The 19,875-nt window shown below is 40.4% G+C and overlaps 1 protein-coding gene across 3 annotated transcripts in view; it reads left to right on the top strand.

The window, feature by feature from the left end:
* Nucleotides 1-451: 451 nt before the first annotated feature.
* The window catches only part of ZNF385B (zinc finger protein 385B), a 149,583-nt gene continuing 130,159 nt past the window's right edge, over nucleotides 452-19,875 (top strand). The window contains exon 1 of one of the 3 annotated variants that reach the window (XM_077181358.1): nucleotides 452-768. The gene's annotated coding sequence lies outside the window, so the exon portion shown is untranslated. Of the gene's footprint in view, nucleotides 769-857; nucleotides 1,293-19,875 lie in introns of those variants that run through there. The other 2 variants (XM_077181356.1, XM_077181355.1) reach the window with 2 other exon arrangements.

Below are 19,875 nucleotides of genomic sequence, written 5' to 3' on the forward strand. Positions count from 1 at the left end.
GCTATTGATTTGAAGCGCTGACAGGCAGGCGGGCAAAGCCGGAGGGCTGGGAGGCTGGCTACAGGTTTGTGTGAATTTGGGGAACGAAGAGCAACCCCTGACGACCAGAAACTGAAGGACTAAGGAAAGCAGGAGCTGTTCCAGCTTGGGCGTTCGGGGATTGTTTCTCTGCTGTCGCCGCCGGGACGCGGCTGTGCTGTCTCCGGGCACACGGGGGTGACCGCGCCCGGCCGGCGCTGGGCTCGCAGACCGGCTGGGCTGCCGGAGAACGCCTCCAGCCCCGCTCGCTCCAGCCGGAGCCGCCGGGGCTCCGCTCCCATCCCGGGCCCGGCCGCCGCTCCTTTCCTCTCCTCTCCGCTCCGCTCCCATCCCGGGCCCGGCCGCCGCTCCTTTCCTTTCCTCTCCTCTCCGCTCCCATCCCGGGCCCGGCTGCCGCTCCTCTCCTCTCCTCTCCGCTCCCCTCACGGGCCCGGCCGCCGCCACAGGTGCGGAGCCGCCCCGCCCCCGGCGCGAGCGCGCAGGCTCCGCCCGCGTGCCGACCCCGGCCCCCGCCCCACCTGAGCCCGCGGGCGGGGCGGGGACCGGGCACGGACGGACGGACACACAGACGGACAGATAAACAGACAGATATACAGAAGAACGGACGCCTCGGCAGAACCGCGGGGCTCCGGCGGAGTTGCGCCGCGCTCGCCGCGGTCCGGCAGGAGCGGGGCTGCGGCGCCCGCCGGTGCCGCGCCGCTCCCTCCTTCCCTGCGGGCGGCTGCCGAGGTGAGCGGGGCGGCGCGGGGGTCCCGGCGGGGACCTCGCTCAGTGTCACGGCGCGGGGCGAGCCGGGGATGCGCAGCCGGAGCCCCGGGCCAGCCCGCCCGGTCCGCGGCCGCCGCGGGGCGAAGTTTGGCGGCCGGAGCCGCAGGTAGCGGGGTCCCGGGGTGCCTCTTGCCCGGGCGGGGTGCGCGCTGCCGGGGGCTTAGCGGCGTCTCCGCAGCATCGCTTGTTTGCGGAGAGGATAAAGCGCGTCTCTAAATAGGTCAGGGGCTTCGGCAGCGCCTGGGATTTGCGTAACGATTTTTGTTACGTGGGAAAGGTGTGGGGCTCCTGCTCCGGGGCTGGACCGAGCGCTGCTTTCCTGGCACACGGAGTGACTTTTTAAAAAGAAGTAGTTGCATGAGCACTGCTCGGCTTTCTTGTTTTTTAAATCCCGACGACTTCGGCAAAGTAAAATTTCTTCAGCAAAGGAGGAATTAACCAACATGAAGGAGTCATCCTTGATGAGCTAATTACGCGTGGTGAGTGTAAGTGCTTTGCATCGCAAGCCCGTGGACGGTGATGGTGTGCTTAAAATGGTCATGTCCCGGTGACACTGTTTCAAAATATGCAGAGGAGCGTTAGGTACAAGATTGTATTTTCTGCAGCTACAGGCAAGAAATGCCCTTGTTTCAGAGGAATTGTCAGAATATTCATGCATGTGTGAAGGCTTAGGTTTGTTTTCTCTTGTTTTTGACTCCTGATCAAACTTGGGAACTCTTTTCATGGGCTTCAAAGGTAATGAACTTGGTATTAGATCTGTATTGTTAAACTTGAGTGGGAAATCTATAAATGGAAAAGTTAGACAGGGGTGGCACTGTGAGCCCTCAGAAGTTTCAATAAGTCTTCAAATCCCAATTTAAGTGCAGCTAACTACTAGCTATGGGAGGAGGGAGATGATAATTTTATTTCCATACTCTCTGCTGCTGCTTTATTGCTGCCTTGGACAAAATATAAAAATGAGATGCCAAAGAAGTCCTCTTGCTATCAAGAACCTCTGTTTTCTTATTGGAACAAAATGTAACATGAAACCCAGTGTAAAACCCTGAAGTCACTGGGATGCACCTGTGTGATTGCAGCAGGCGTGGATGGAGCACCGCTGCTGCAGGTCCAGAACGAGAGGCAATGGTGAGATGCCCAGGCTCCTGGATTTAGCAGCTTCTTGGAAGCTTCTGCCTCTCGTGGCAGCATTGTGCTCTCCGGTGGATGCAGCCACCCTCTGCCCGGTTAGTGCAGCTCTGAAAACAAGGAAAAGGTGTCTCTTTGTGTAGTCCGGAGCTCACACTAGATTGCTGTGAGTGGGTTATGCTGCTTCTCCTTCTCCAAAGAAGCAATCTTGCTACTCCTACTCAATCTTGAACTCCTTTCGGTTCACCAGCTTACTAGACTGGTTAAGGGGAGGGACGGTGTTTTTCTTCTGCTTTGTTTTTAGGGTATTCCTCTATAGCTGCAAAATTTTTCTGGTGTTTGGTCTTGCCAAATGGGTTTTCTGTACCTCAGACCTTTTCCAGTGAATGGGGAATTGATATGCTTGTGTGAAATCTGAAGGTGGAAGATAAACCAGAAGTGATGACACTGGTCACATTAATAATAATTTCTTTGTTTTGGTTTTTTTTCCAGTTGTTTGGCTTTCAATTTGTTTTGTTTAGAAAGGAAACTGTCCTGTTTACAAGGCATTTTCACTCATTTATCAAGGTCTTACTTTTTATTTTTTTTCCCAGTGAATTATATAGTGGATGCTTGGTTAAACCTAAAAATATTAACAAAAACCAGTAGGTGTTATGATACTGAGCTGACTTGTCTCTTCCTGTACTAATGGGAGCTGTCCATCCCTCCTGTGCTCCCTCTGCACTGCACACACTCTTACAAGGGATCAGTATACTCACACCAGCACCTATTTCTCTTAACTGATTGTTCTTCACTGTTTGCATTTATTTTTTTTTTTATCTTTTGGATTTCCTCACTGAGTTTTACTAGAGAGGCTATCTTCTTCCTTGAGTGCAGTTGCTCGGGGATAAGTATGTGTAAAAGCAGCAAAAGGCCTTGTGGAAGATAATCTTTTGGGGGAGAATAGGCTTGTTAGTTAATTAGCTCTGGAAGTCCTAAGATTTTGAACAGCAATGAGGATTACTGCATAAAACATAACAGATGTTTTACAGCTCTTGCAATTTTTTCTCTTCAGGTTATCACAAGGGATTGTGGTTTGAGAATATTTGCTCTCCGAGTTTGAGAATTTATGAGATTCAGGGGCATTCCTGTTATTTTCAAAATGAGCATATGGTTCAGTTGTGGTCGTCTCAAATCTCAAAGCATTCCTCAGGCTGTGTTGGGATGTAACAGAGTACAGAACTGGAGTGCAAGGTGCTCTCTAGTGTGCTGAAATACCCTGCAAAGCTCAGGTCATCTGTAGTTAATGGGAAGAAAAGATGGCTTTGCAGTCTGAATAGCTTGCTTTCTGAAATTCTGCTCTTTGCAATATGCCTTAAGCCCTTTGGAATTCCTTGAATGACAACTTGCAGCAGATAAATATTTTGGTTCTGTAACTTTTGCATTGCATTCAGAAAATTGTAGTACTTAATATATGTCACCCATCAAGATACAATTGTGAATATTGTATCTTATGTGATCCTCAATTACCTCTGATGCTGCAGGGAAGGTAGAGGAAGACGTTAAACGTCATAATACCTCAGTTAACAAAGGAGCAATTTCCCTAGATCCATAGAATGCACTTGGATATTTTATTCTCAGGCTGATGAATGTACAGAGTTGAAAGAATTACAGGAACTTCACTCTCCTATGTGACTGTCACATCCCTCTGGCTGCATAGGTTACTAGATTTTCACTACACACTCTGCTTGCCTAACTACAGATGCAGCTCAAATGCCGATTGAAGGGCTATTTCCTGTTGTTATTTTCTCTATATGTGAAAAGGTACAGGTTCTTTTCAAATGTAAAATTTGTCTTTTTACTGCAGTTTCACAGAGCATGCATGATCTTACAATAGGAAGTTTATGGTTTTCATTATTTAACAAAGGCCAATGTTTTAAAACCAAAACATCTAAAACTTTTTGAGAACTTGTGTCCTAAGGATTTTTCAAATTTTTTTTTCACAAAATTAACATGTTTTCTGACTTTCTGTAATGCACAAAGCAAGCAGGGTAATTATGGCAAAAATTGTCTCTGCACTGTGCAGTCATTTGACGTCATTGTATATTGTTGGAGAAAGTGCTGCCAAAGAGCAGCTGGTATTCTAACACAGTCACTTTCAGTGAGGGCACTGAATGTTATCAAGTGAGCATTGCTTAATTTATATTATTGGTAGTATATTGGTAAAAATAACAAAATACTTGGTAATTTGTTCTGCTATGAGGTATCTTTGGTGCTAGGGAATGAGGGTCTTACTCTGTTTACCACAAGTAAAATATTTTTTTTCTGATGCCCTGCAATACATCACGTTCCATGAAATTACTCTAATATTTCCCAGAGTGATTAATCATGCCCATTAACTTACACATTTTTTATTTTTCCTTTCTGAGTGATTGCTGTCCTCAGATCATGTGCAATAATTCTTTTCAATTTCTCAAATGTGAAGCTTAGAGCTTTAACACATTGTATATTTTATGTGCAACTGTGATTCTTCTTATGTATTAGCTAAAGCTGACATTGCTTTCTATAAACATATTAATTGACATGTTAAAAATTCATTAGACAACCTGAGCTTCCAAGGCTTGTAAAAATAGAAGCCTTGTAAACCAATCTAACTATATCAGTGCAGCCCCAGTCTGTTGCTTATCGATATTGGTACCTTAACAATTTGCTGCTGCTGAACTACCAGACAGCTCTTGTAATGACAGGTGATGCCAATACACAATGGGGCATGTTACAGCTGTGCTGTTTACATTATTGATGACTGTTTGAATATGAGCAAGTTAACCTGATAGGAAAACACTGTTAAAACTTCACTCCTCAGAAATTATTCAATAAAACTTTGTTTATTGCCAACAACTTTTTTTGGTTATTAAACATTTATAATAAGGTATTTAAGAGGGAGCAGTAGCTAGACATGAGTACAAGCAGCAGCTTTAGACAGTTGAAGTCCTTTTTACCTCACTTTACATACCTACATGTTTTTCAATTACATAGCCATATGCAACCAAAACATAAATGTTTCACAAGTTTTAAAACGTCCTGAGATTGTGTTGAACACAGAAATGGCATTAAATAGGTTTCAGTTTACAAACAGGTGAAATGCACTTTCTTTGTGGAAGAATGCAGGCCCTGCATAGTTATGCACCTTGGTTCACAGTTTTCTACACCTGGTAAATTTCTGTGTGACAGGATGATGTGTTGTGGTATTGGTGAGATGCTGTGATTCTGAAATAGACCTGGCAGTTTGTCATTGCTCTCTGCTTTCTGCTGGCAAACTGTTTGGTGCAGACATGCCAGTGCTCAAAGTATGGGGCACACCTGCAGCTCAGTCAGTCATTTTGCATGTGAGGTGGGTTAATCTTGTCTCCTAGAGCACACTGATTCACACTGAGAGATGTCTCTCGGGCTCCTCCTGCAAGCAAGGCTCAAAGCCAGTCTGCTCTGTTATAGTATCCGCTACTTGCACCTGTGTGGCAGGGAAAGTGATCCCTAAGACTCAGGTAAGTCTTGTGTACAAAGGAAGACTGTGTAACTACTTACTACAGGCACTGAATAGCAGCAACAGAAATGGCAGCATTCGGGTCAGGACAGCAAAGTAAAATGAACTTGAAATGAAGCTTGAATCATATTATGACTTCAAAAACAAAGTTTTCTTTGTTTTGTTGTTTATTTTTCTGAGCCATTGTGTATTTATGGTTTATGAGGCTGTTGTAACATCATGGCAGTCAACCTGCTGCCATTCTACAGCCAGTGTGGTCTCATACTGAGTAGTTCCTAATTGAGTTATTTTCTGGGGACTGGTGTATTGCTGCTTCCTAGCAGAGGATGTGCTCCAATGAATCTTTAACACTTCTCAGTGTTACTGGACTTGTAAGATCAAGTGAGTTTATAACATAACTGGTTATGATGGTTGTTCTTTCTATATGTACTTGTGCAGGTACCAGGAAGCTAAACATACAGGAGCAGAGTTTGTTTAACAACACCTGCTATTGTATTTTAATTTGACACTTCTCAGTACATCCCATTTAGATATAGTAGACTATCAGGTATCAATATTTTGATTCAATTTCAAAGATTAATTAGGTTAAGAATCAGTGATGTGGCAGGCAACATTAGTATTTGGCAGGCAACATTAGGTCTGCTTCAAAATGGAAATGAGGAAAAAAGTTTAATGTGATTTTTACGTCAAGTAGTTTACACTTTACAGTGTCCAATTGTGTCTGTCATCATTTTAATTAAAGGGTAGCTTGTTTTCCTAAGGAAGGAAAAAATTTGAGCATTATGACTCATTATCAAGGTGTATTCCAGAGAAGGTGAATTTGGGTGGGATAATAAGTAAACACCCTCAAAGTTCTTATTCTGTCCTGTGTACCAAGACTTTCAAAGATGATGCAGGAACCTCCTAATGGGATTTTATAATGAAAATGCTAATAAAAGCTAGCAGAGGAGTACCTAGTCTCCTTGTTTGCATGACTGCATGTGACCAAAAAAGTAATTGCATAATCTTTCTTCCTTTGGCCACCTGCTAATAACTGGATGCTGAATCTTGACTCGAAATTGCAAATGCCTGTGCGTGTCTTGGTGCACTTTGTTTTTCTGTTAAAATGAGATTATTTAATATGCTACAATTAAAAAAACCTCTTATGAATCTGCATCAAAAATGATGGAAAAGATTTAGCCTTTGTCTGTTTCTGCAGTCTGTTGTCTGCAATGCAGGTGCAGTCTATGCCAGACAGATTCTTATTTGGTGGATTGTGGGATCTCTGCATAGTCAGTACCATGCTTGATGCTTATCTTGGTCCCTTGTTAATCAGAGAATAAGAATACCAATATTTTAAACCTCAAACATCATTATGAGAGTTGAAGACTTGCAAGGTTAAGAATGTGAAAACTGGGAAATGCAATACAACCTTAGTTGGGTCTGTTAGTGGGCATAATCAAGAGTAACTTTTGGTTTTTTCCTATCACGCTTTGTGCACAGCATGGGTAATATGTGCTTCAACAATAGTAGAAGAAATTTTCAAGATCTTTGCAACATTTCCATGATAGAAATAAAAGAGCTCCCCTTATTCTCCCGAAATAAGGGGAAACTTCAGCACAGAGAGGGATCCTCAGCAATGTTAATGTCTGGGCTGTGTCCTGGGGTCAGTGTGCCAGCCCTCAGAACGATGTAGGGTGTGCTCACAGCAGAACTGCTGTCCTGAGCAGCAGCAGGAGCATCAGCAATGCTCCTTTAGAGTCTGAGCTCTAATACAGCAACTGTGTAAACTCCAGCCTGAATTCTCCACTCAGGCTCCCGGGGCAGTCAAGTGCAAGTAGTGAATGATTTAAGCAACTTGCCAAGTATTTCTAGCAGCTCTGTGGTGGAGCTCAGGCTGCAGATAGATTCTGCACTGCAGCATGGAAATGCCTTAACAGTGAGAGAATCTTTTTCTCTTCCAGTCTCCTGCTTTTTTTACAATTTCTGCAGCAGATTACTTTTTTTTTTTTTTTTAATGAGGTATCTGTTCTCATTACTTTGATTGTCTTGACTAATCTTCAGTCTGTAAGGGGAGGGAAAATATGATCTTGTAACTTAAAGAGCCTATTAGTTTGGGTTTCTTTTAAAAAGAAGCTATTCTGCCTTAAGGAATCACAGTAAATCTTGAATTTTTTCATCAGTGAGTGCTTTTCAAATTGTTAAAACTAGAGCCTGGCTCCTGGAGCTTCTGAAATGATTGAAGAAATAAATTAATTTTGTGCTATGCGGAGTAGCGTTAGGCTTGACGTGCTTTGTGTTTCACTGGTACTTGCTCAGGTATTGTCAGACTCAACCCTGAAGAACTTCACTTTCTTTTAGACAGGCAACATCAGAAACAGCAGAATCTTATTGTCAGGTTTGACACCTCAAATAGACTAATGATACTCCTAGTCCCATAAGTAATGTGAAAGCACTAAGCACATATGGGTAGGGATACTTAGCACTATAGTCTTAGTCTATACAGTATTAATTGCTAACAATTAATATCTATTGTCTGGAAGTATATAAAATAAAGATGGAAGTCATTCTTCTTAAAAAAACTGCTGAAGCTTTAGAGAATAAATCCTATGGGGACTGGCTGAGAGAGAGCTGGGGTCATTAAGCTTGGAGAAGAGGAGGCTCAGGGGTGACCTTGTCACTCTTCACAACTCCCTGTTGGGAGGTTGTAGCCAGGTGGGAGTCAGACTCTTCTCCCAGGTAACAGGAGACACAGGATGGGGGGAAATGGCCTCAAGCTGCACCTGGAGAGGTCCAGGTTGGACATCAGGGAGAATTTCTTCACTGCAAGGGTAGTTAAGCATTGGAATGGGCTGCCCAGGGAGGTGGCAGTCACCATCCTTGGAAGTGTTCAAGAAACAGATGGCCATGGTGTTCAGTGCTATGGTTTAATGTGCACAGGGATGTTTGGTCAAAGATTGGACTCAATGACCCTGAAGGTCTTTTCCAACCTTTATGATTCTCTGTTTCTATGACTTTTACTGAACAAGGTTTGAATAAGGCTAAGTCTACTGTAGCCAGGGACCCCTTCTCTACTGCAGGCAGGTGACAGATGCTCTTGAGCAAGTGACATTCCTGGAAGGGTAGGAGAGAGCCCCCTACACTGACATTTTCTTCCTCTTTCAAACAGGTTTGAGAAAACATTTTAAGCAACCTCTGCTGTCTTTCCTCAGCACGTGTTAGTCTCACGATCTCATGAACGTTACAAAAACAGCTTAAGAAATGAGACAGTGGAGATTTACAAATTTCAGCATAAGAGAAATTTGCATTGATGATCAGTAACAACAAATTTTGACAGAAGTAATGTTAACATCTGATTATGTTGTCAGCTTCATAATTTGGTTATATTGTCAGCTATGCTAACTTGGTAGATTTGTTGAGTCTCAATTGTCCTCATCATAATTACAATCTATTATGTAACTTAAATAGGTTGGGGCAGTGGGAGGCTGACAAAACAGGTGTGGTGTAATTCTTGTTTTTACCACTTTCAGTGAATTTGTATTAGCCAATATAACTTGGTGGTGGCATGTTGTTGCAGTATAAAAGATCTGGAAAAACCATGCTATTGAAGGAACCCTATGCACCTCTTTTACGTGTTATTCAGTTCTCAGAAGCTTTTCACCTTTTTTTCTTTAACTGGAAATTAGAATACTGATCAAGTTTTTCAAGAAAGGATCTAACTTTTTTTTCTTTATTTTTAGTTGAACATTTAGATCTTGAGCAAGGATAGGAGAACTTCCTTCTTGTTCAGAGGGGAAGACTTACACTGACCTGACTTGGCGAGTGTTTGCCGATGAAGGAAGCAGGCGCTGGCGTTAAACCCCAGACCCAGGCGGCAGACGGGCTGCAGGGAGCCTGTGGCTGACAGGGGCTGTGGGGTTTGCAATCTCTGTGTGCAGCACCTCGGCTGCTTCCTGCCTCTCACAGTTATCACAGGGCTGTTCGCCAGGTGCTTCTGATAACCATGGGAATCGTCACGGGCGGTTAGGAGCCAACATCATGTTTCATGCTGAGTATGGGGGCTTGGCAAGTTTGCTTTGTGTGCTTCTTCCACATAAATGCCTTTGTTATATCAGTGTGATGGAGTGGCTTATGTTTTTACAGAGCTGGAGATCACATTTTGTTTGACACTGAATCAAAGCTTTGGATGTTTCTGATTATGTATCTTTTTACTATACATATATGTTCTTGAATCTGCTCCTGTCATTTATTGTTGCTACTGTTGTATGGCTTCTTCCATCTTGTGAGAACCCTCAAATTCCTTTCATGTCAACGACTTGTTGAAAACAGCTGATTTATTTTTAAATTTCTTATAAAGTTGAAGTAGCGGCTCTGGGCCACAGAAATACTTTGTTGTTTAAAAGGATAATTTCAGCTTGAATTTCCAAATGGGCTAGTTTGTAAAACCCAGCTCTGCTGCTTTTTAATTGTCAGAATATCTCTAAAATGCTTGTTACAAGGATTTGTATTTCATGGTTTTTCATAAAGCCATAGGCAGAACTTAGTTCACTTTTCAAAAGTGCTGCCAAATGCTTTTCAGAATTATTAGTGAATTTTAAATCTTGAGATTGCTTTGGATCTTTCAGGTTGCAGAAGTGTGAGCTGTGGCTTTTGTGGGCTAACTGCAAGCAGCCCTGCCTGGACCCTGTCACTTCTGAGCATCCTCTGTACCTGTGTCTCTGCTGTCCCCTCAGGCAGCTGGAATGAAAGACCTTAGTCTCTGGTCTTTCCTTCAGCAGCTACATTTCTTGGCTCTTCTAATTTCTAGACCCCTGTGTTGGCTTGTTGAACTTAGTATGTGTCCTGTGTGTTTGACCCATGCCTCCCTCCCTGATTGCAACCTAATGCAGCAGATTTCAAGAGTGGCCAGCAACTCAGAGTTTCTTAGAATATACCAGTAAAATAAAAATCACCTTATGGTTGGCACTCCATTTTTAATAGAAATTATTTTGGGCCCCTTTTCTAGTCAGTGAAGCCTGAAATAAAATTTTCGTTTACTAAATTCACACATCCTCTTTTTCTTTTTTATTTAATAGAAAAAAAAGAAGAATGCTCTTTAAAAATAAAGCTCACTTGTCAAACTTGGGTATAATTTAGAGTGCAAAAACATTTGTTCTTCCTTTTTTTAGGGTGTTTAGAGGGAAACCACGGTTGGGAAAATGAAGGGTAAGATTACTGTATAAGCACTTGACTATGCCTTGCAGTTCCACATTGAGACTGATGAATATGTATATTTTTAAAGAAATGTATATTGGCAATGATTACTCTGAGATACATTCTCTTGCATTTGATGAATTGCTTTACTGCAATTATTAGATCTCTGAAAAGGAGGAGAAGAAGGAATAGGAGTTGAACATAGATCTGCATATATCTGTTCAATTAAAAATCTTTTAAAGAAAAAGCACTTGGAATTACAGGATCATTCTTGAGCTCTGTTTTCATATGGGCTTGGTGTAACAAGTTTCTCACCTACCAATGGATGCTCTAGGTGTCAGAGTAATATTATGCATACTTAAAAGCCCTCTTGGGTTGTGAGGTATATATTTCACTTAACATCTCTGCATCAGATTTACCTCTATCCCTCCAAGCAAGAGCTTTTCTGACATGATTGCAATGACTGAGAAATCTGGTATCAGGAAATGGATTTTTAACTTTTTTTCTCAAATGAGTATTGCCTTATTAGTAAAGGAATTCTGTAAATAGCCTGAAGTATTTGCACTGAAGTTTAAGGGCTAGATTTCGATGCATTTTAACTAGTGTATGTAGAGATTTCCAGGCTTGTGAATTTCTGTCTTCAGAAGCATATCAGAAGTTGATACTAATTAGAAAAGGAGTTAAGTAAGTTTAAAGACTGTATACAAGACTGCACTGCAGTACAAGGCAGAATGATCTGTTATTAAAAAGGAAAAAAAAGGTGAGTCAGGGTTTCATGGGGCTTCCCTGCTAGGAAACGAAATATTGATTTTTTTTCAGGTAGTAGTGTTCAGTTCTTAGAGAAAGTACCTATCTGCTGGAAACATCTTTTAATATATTATACAAAGTATGGCCAATTTTGGAGTTGTCTGATATGCAACAATGCAGAATTTTATGCTTAGCTGACACTTTAATTAGCTCTCATTCTGTCTCACATGATTTATAGCTTCATGACTCCAATGTAAAAAGGATATATAACTTAATGAAGCAGAAAGCTGCAGTGGGTTCACACCTCTAGCTGCTTAATGGTTTCCTGGAGGTAGGGGAATGGTTGTGCTGCAGAGGAAGAAGCTGTAAGCATCTCCTCATTTGTTAGGCAGGGATGTAACAAGCCGCGTTGCTGTGACTTACAGTTGTTTGCTTCCCTGTCACATACACGATTCATTAGAGTGAGGAGGGAATGTGGCTCTTCCATAAAGCATAAAAATAGCAGGTAAAGTAAGAAATGCAGATGTAATCTTTCTTGCTCAAACTGAGTTTAGTGCAGCTGTTTGACATATCTGGAATCTTACTTTTTCTTGATCCTAGAGAAATAGTGTTTCAGTGTGATATAATTTCAGGAATGGACTGTAAAACCCTTAGTGGCCAACTGGGTTTTTTTTAGCTAAGGAATTCTGGGGAGGTGTTTTCCACATGGCAACTCTGACTATACAAATAAGTTGTTAGAAGAAAGAGGTGATTTTTTCTGTATTACTCTTACACTGTAAGTTTCTCTAGATGTGCTTTTGTTAGTTTCACATATTTGTCTTTACAGCATCTTTGATATAGGGGTTCTGATTTTCTTAATTCCAGTACTGTATAATCAAATAAGTTAATTCTAGATTCTTAATAGTTCAAGTGGTCCAAGCATGGCTTCTGCAATGGAAGGGGGGAAAGAATCAGGGATATCAGAGAAATGAACTGTCTTCAGCCTTCTTTGGATATCCAGAAACAATTTGGTTTCTACTGGGGCAGCACCTTTTAGTAATTACTATGGGGAGCCCTCTGAAATACAGGAGCAGAATGAAGCTGCATGGTGTTAAAGAATTATCACCACCTGCCAAGAGTACAGCAACATTACTGGCACCTGTGTCTGATGCAAACAGATATTTATTTCTGAATCTCTTGTGATCTGTATGCATTTCCTACGTATTTCAGGAGGTGACCATTCCTTATTTATCTTGTGGTCCTATCTCTATGGGCCCAGAAATGCTGGAACCTTTCCTGGCTTGCATCTGAGGGCTGGACTTTGCCCTTAGAGTTTGCTAAGTACCTCTCCCATTCCTCGTTCCCTTCCTCTTTCTCTCTTTCTTTTCTTCTTATTCTTTTTCCCATCTTGTGAAGTTTGGACTTGCTGCTATTAATCTGCTGGGACTGCATGGTACCTTTTCAGTTTATACATGAACTACTGAGTTTGTAAAAGAAGACAATTACCTCCTCCCATGATGGGAGATATGGCTTCTGACATAAATCCTGGGGTTCTCACAGAAAAATGTTTTGCTGTTGCCAGGTGTTTATTGATTAAATAAGGATTTGTAGAATTTACAAGTATTTCCTTCAAATATCTGGTTACTTTCTCACATTCATAAAATTGCTTTCAGTGTTTCTGGACTTCACAGTCTCTTTTGGAACCAGCACTCTTTGGGACAGCTGGTCCAGGAATTTTTAGGTATCTAGGGAAAAAATAACAATTCTCCCCCTCTTTCCAGTCTCCTCTAAGCATTTGCAGTGGCTGTAATTGTGCATGTGGGCTGTGCAGTCATTATTGCATCTGGCTTTTGGACTCTCATACAGTCCATTTCAATGTCAGTAAAAGAGAAAGTGTGCTTTGTTGTTTTGCAATTGCAGTTTGTGCTTACTTCATGTTTGCAGTTAAACACAAATACAGTATTCAAGGAAATATGCAACTTTATGAGGTTCTGGTAGAGCTTGAGAAATTAGTGAAAAACAAAGATTTCTGCTCTTGGAAAGCTAGATCTGGTTTTGGTCGTTTGTTAGGTTATAATTTCAGAAGTGAATTATAGAAGCTTTCCCAGCACTTCTGAAATTGTTGCAACTTCTGGGAAGTCTCAAACAAGCTGTGGTTTCTGCTGGACCTTTCAAGGAGGCGGTTTGGAATGTGTAATGGGGATCTTGCTCAAAGTACGAGGAACATCACAAGGGCTATTTTCAGAGTAGACTAAGGAGTATACCTGGCATTCACTGAATAACCCTGGAGGTTTTTTAAACGTTTTTGTGTCAGCGTGTGACTCTGTTTTAAACCAGAATTGTGGCGGTGGTTCCTGATTCTCTGTATGTGTTTGTTTTTGAGCTCACTCATCGCTGCAAGGTAGGCTGAGGTCACTTACTGACAGCAGCACTGCCTGTGAATCAGGGCACCATGAGAAAGTGAACTTTTGCTTTGTCAATGACCTAAACTAGAAAGAGTTTGACTTAATATGAAATACAAGCACCTGTGTTGAGGTATTTTAAGTAAACTCATTTATATTTGTGTAAGTTAATAGCTACAGATGCTATTAAGATCATCCAGCACCTTAATTTTTCTTTGGCAATGTTTTATCCAATTCTGAGTTTTCCTGGCTTAACTTTGAATATGATCAGTTCTATTTCACCTAGTGGTATGTTTTGTATGGAGTTAGCATTTTTGTCAGTGAGAAATATATATGTTGGTAAATATGTGATTATAATACCTTTATGTACAAAGCCGTTTGCATACTTGCTGTCACCATGAGGCTATTACTGAACTATTCAACTGCTTTTATTCCCAACTCTGGCATTTTTTGAGGTACAGCTAGATTGATGTACCTGGCTCTAATCATGCATCTATAGTTGCATGTGTGCGTCCCTCCTTTTCTAGGGACATGGTCACTGATACACCTGTGCAGAAGCATTTGTGAGTTCAGAGCCTAAGCATATTACTGCTAAATGTAATTAGATGCTAGACTTGCCCTGGAGCACAGCTGCTTCCAAGTGTCACTCATGATTAACCAAAGAACAGGAATGATTAAGGACACTTTACCTACTGAATACTTGGAAAACCATTCTGAGGAAGCAGACTTTTAAAATTGATACCCAGGGACTGTGAGCCACTACTGAACATGTAACTCCTTACTGAAAAAATGAGTTTTAAAGTGTTTCTCTTTTAAAAAATAATTACCTTTTCTGTGAAATAATGTGATCAAAAAGCTGTGTCTATATATTGGTATATTGATTGTTTTGCTGCTGGTTTTGCTGAGTGGTGGTGTTTGCTAATAAATCTATCTTTGTTCTTTGTATAAGAAATTTGAAATGAGAATCTAAAAGGCAGGGTCAGTATGATCAAATCAAGTGTTTCCCAACTTGAATGAAATATTGTATTAAAATGGCAAATAATGGATGCCATACTGGCCCTGTTTAGGCTTGCTCTGTTTTAGGAACCTTAGGATTAGTGTTTATCTGTCCCATAAAGGACACAAATCATTTAGATTAGAAGTAATCTGATTGTATTGAAGTACAAATTATAGCACAAAGGCCATTCAAGTGGGTTAAGTGACCAGGGTTGGTAAACACCATATGACTGCTGATTGGTCGATGAAAGAGTATTAACTGAAAGATAATGATGGATTTTAATCCAAATCTCTAAAGCGCAACAGCTGTAGTTCCCAAATGAGTTCACTCACTGACAGAGTTTTAGGACACTGATTTATTTGTTCCTATTTCTCTTCCACAACAACTATTTTCAAAAATTACTTATTTTTCCTGTATAAAATATAGCTATTCCACACAGCTTTCTTAGATTAAATTTCTCTTGTACTTTCAGTGAGTTCATTATGATTCTTTTGCATTTTGCATTGGAGAAATTGCAGGTTTTTTATTTCAGTGTTCTGCAATATGCTAGGGTAAATTGTTAGGGTGACTTGGTTTAGGAAATTCAGCTGATGTCCTTTTTTCTCATGTCTTTTATGAACATAGTATGAAATCTATTAAAGTATTAAAAAGGCAAACTGGTATTCCATATGAACTTATTTCCAGAATGCTTACTGATGTTAATGCCTAATGCTTATCACTGATAATAAATTATGTGAATTTGTGGAGTTTTATTTATTTCAGGGTGTCTATATGTAATTTAAAAATGGAAAGTGCACAAAAATGACATTATGATATCCTAAGAGTGAGAAGTGGCAGCTGTTTAGGACCACAATGTAACATTGTTTAGGATGTGAAATGAAAAATGTAGGTAGACTGTATTTATTAATGACTTCATTGTTGGGGCAATACTGCCTTTTTTGGATTGTTGTTCCAATAAGAACTTTGGTGGGAAAGTTTCATATTCTTTCAAGTTTTCCCCTCAAATTTTTGTTTGTCCTGAAATGTTCATTAAAGGAATCAGATTAATGTCTTCAAAAAGAAAGTAATTTAACTTTGTAGTTTTCCTGGTCCATGTGTCTATTTGCTTTTACAAGGTCAACAAGAGAACAGATGAAGTGGTACTTAATATTGTTTACAGCCTAAATAGTCAGAAACAGAAAAAATTGTTAAAGTTCTTCAGAATTATATTGTTTCGTCTTGTCTTTGTATTTTAAAAATGTGTGATAAAATTATTCCTCTATTGTTATTCAGGATTTATTTAATAAAGATAATCTAGATGTGCTAGGAGCAGGCATTAGATCAGCCTGTTTACTGTCCCTACAGGTTGTTTAGAGAGCAAAAATGGAGTCATTAGTACCCAAGCCATGTTTTGTCCTTTTGATGTAGACATTATAGCCTAATGCTACAAATGGTGTGAGTAGGTATAGAACTCTTCCTTTGGATTCACAGTATAATTCAAAATGCAGGTAGGAAAACTGCCTGGTAAAGAAGCTAAGTCCTTAATATCCATTCCTTTGTAAGGATATTTTGGGATATCTCTGAACTCTAGTTGCTCTTCTAGAGGAAATCTACTGCTAGGGCAGATGAGTCTGTTTCTGCTGACAGCTGAACTGGGCTTTCTTCATTCATTTGTTAGCTAGGAACTGATAAATACTTAAAAATAATAATGTGGCATTTAACTGACAATTTGGCCTAATGATTGAATTGGCCATTTTGCATAAGCTGAATTAATTACAATAGCTGTGGACTCTCACTTAATTGCCATACCTAATGAAGCATAATTAAATAAAAATTTGATTTGTAAATTGTTTAGAAGTATTTTGTAAAATGAACTAGTGATTCCTAACCTTCCTGCTTTTCAGGGATAAGGGAGCATTAATGCTGCAGTTGCAAAACTGATGAGTGTCCCTCTGAAGTTCAGGAAACTGATTTAATTAATGCTTGTGATGATTTCAGACTGACATGGGTGCAGAGGAGAGTTCTGGCCAGGGAAAAGGAGATCCAGTTTTGTTATGGAAAGACTTGCTTAGTCCTGGAAAATAAAGGAATTCTATTATCATAGAATATTTGAATTCTATTATCATAGAATAGTTTGGAAGGGACCTTAAAGGTCATCTAGTTTCAACTCCCTGCTGTGGACAGAGGGACACCTTCCCTCAGATCAAGATGCTCAGAGCCCCATCCAACCTGGCCTTGAACACTTCCAGGGACAGGGCATCCACAGATCCTCTGGGCAACCTGTGCCAGGGCCTCACCACTCTCATAGTGAAGTGGTTTAGATTAGTTATAACCTAAACTACCCTCTTTCAGTTTAAAGTCATTTGACCAATCAGCCAGGGTTGACCTAAAATTAGTGCCTGGACTGTATAACCAAATACATGCCTGATTGTTCAGGGTTTGTCCTGGAGGAAGTAAATGAGAACTAGAATTTAGGTTTGGCTTTGTTTGTTTTTGGTTTTTTTTTTTTTTTTTTTTAAGTCTTATATTTCCTCTGGTGATAAAGCATAGCAGCAGTCCAGACCCTGATCAAGTGCATGGGTGAGAGAAGATAAATGCTCCTGCCTAAACATTGTCAGCTCTGGACATTCAAAAATCATCTCAGATCTAGAAGAAAATTGAAATTGGTTTCTCTTTAATTCCCTCCTAGTTTTTGAGCCTTTAGGGTTCATGCTTTCAGTCAGCTCTGCCAGGATTAGAAGGATATTTAAAAAGCTAGAGTTCCTGGGGATTTTTATGACTGCATGACCCAGGCTTAAGAAAAATGCCTAATACTGCAAGATATAATTCTGAGAGCTAGCTGCCCTGAATTTGTGAGTGGAGTGTCATAAGCAGAGGTGGCATCAGATTGATAACTTGGATTTTACTAAGTGACCCTTTCCAAATGTTTCATGTTCCAAAACCTCATGCTTATGATGTCAACACAGGATGCATATTCAACCTGCTGGGTCTTTTAAGGCAGTATGTGTGTTTAAAACTGTCTTTAACAGAAATTCTGTTCAGTTATCAGCTATTGAGAAAAGGACAACTTGGGCACAGATCAACTCAGTAAAGCAGTGTGAGAGAGAAAGCTCTTAATTAATTGGAGGATTTAATAACAGAATTTTTTATCATGAGGATGTTTTGTGTTACAAAGTCAAATGTCTGCACATTGAAAAAATAATGGGTTTTTAAAAATTTTTCTATTCATAAAATGTTGAGGAAATTTAAAACGACTAAATGTCTCTAGGGAATGTGACAGCTTGGACAAGGGAGAGAGCTACTGAAATAAGGCATAAAAGTCAGCTTTACTGCAATCTTAAAGTTGCAGAGGGCTTTGAAAAGTGAATGACTGGAGAGAAATTTCTCCTGAGAATAAAATGGGCTTCTGAAAGATAACGTGAGCTGAAAATGCTTAAGTAAAAGCTTCTGGTTGTGCACCTCAGCATTTTCTAGTGTAAAAAATGTATATTCTGCTCATACTTTCATCTTCCTGGGGGTTATATTTATTCAGAGGAGATTAATGGCCAATTTTCTGTGTGACTGCCATCATCAGAAGTTTATCCCTTTGTAAAATGACTTTTTAAACTTTTTAGGGGAGCAGTATGCATGAATTTTCGTGAAGACTTCAAATAGATAGTTGTAAATTGACAGGTGGAATGATGTTTATATCCCTGAGCAGATGCCAGCCTGGTATTCTATGCAGGATGGCAGCACAAGACTGACTGTGACTTGTATAATTTTATGACAGATCTTGTTGTCTTAAATAACTGGTATTGAGTTTTAAATGCATTTATGATGACCTGGCCATTTAATAAAGTCATGTGTTCTACAGAGAGCTGCACTAGCATGTGTGGATTAGTTAACTCTGCAGTAGAGGAAGCAGTCTGGGGTCATTTCAAAGAGGTGACAATTCTACAAGCACTCATTTGAAGAAGGGTAAGCCAACATGCTTAAGGAGCTTGGAGAAACTACCTTGTTGCCCCTCATTGCCTCTGGCTGCATGTCCTGTAGTTTTCCAGATGTGGTTTGGTTTTTGTTTTTTTTTTTTTTTTTCTCCTTAGATAGTTCCTGCTTTTTCTCAGGAGCTAAGCTGTCATTTGCAGTTGGCTGATGTATTCTGATGTTCCTCTGCCCTTCATGGTCTGAATGCTGGGGGAGGTGATGCACTTGTGCTGGGCTGGAGGAAACTTCCTGGAGCATTTGCTCTGGGCCTCCTGGAGGAGCTCTGTAGGTGCAGCCGTGGGGGATGTAGTGCTGGGGACCTTGACAGTGTAAGGCCCCTGCAGAGACATTTGCAACCCCTCTCCCTCATTACTGTGCAGCACAGACCTTCATGATCTCTCTCCTTTGTGTCCTGTTCTTCTGATGTTAATGATTCAAAGGCAGTTTGTCCATATTTTGAAATTTTACTTCTTAAGGGTTCAGCTTAAACAATTTTTTTTTTTTCATCCAAGCAGACAGTGATGGAACCTTTGTATTTGTGCAAGGGTTAATTCCCTGCCTGGGAAAGGTTTTCATGTGCCTGGTGATTTAAAAAGATTGGAAAAGTGCTTCTGTGGATGTATTTTTCTGTTTTCTCTGCTTGCTTTAGATATTTATCAATGTACAAAAAGAAATTCAATTAGATAACTTAAAAAGAATGCATAGAATTATTTTATCTATTTTGAGTTCCTAATACTTGGTATTGGGGAAATGGCTGTATTTTCTATTAACCATCTATAAATGGATATGACACATGAAGTAAGTTAATGCTGGCTGTGAAGCAGGCAGAAGATATCATACTGGTTCTGCTTTTTAATTGTCTTTTCTTTCTTCTTTGTATATATAATGTCAGTGCATGGGCAGGAGGATAAGATACAGAGAGGGTAGGAAAAAAATTGGAACTGGGTGAGAACTGATGGAGGACCAGCAATCAAAATGATAACAGTATAAGTTTGAAAATGATCACATGAAAAGGAGGCAGAAAAAACATCCTGATGGCAAGAAAGAAAATTGCTAAATTTTTTTTTCAGGCCAAGGAGAACTGTGAGTTCTGCAGAATTGCTTCTTGGTCTCAGGTTCCCTCTGAACTTGTGGGCCATATGTGCCTTTTGCCACTGATCACAGTGAGAATCCTCAGCTGCTCC

The sequence above is a fragment of the Agelaius phoeniceus genome, chromosome 7, assembly GCF_051311805.1.
Source record: "Agelaius phoeniceus isolate bAgePho1 chromosome 7, bAgePho1.hap1, whole genome shotgun sequence".
Lineage (NCBI taxonomy): Eukaryota > Metazoa > Chordata > Aves > Passeriformes > Icteridae > Agelaius > Agelaius phoeniceus.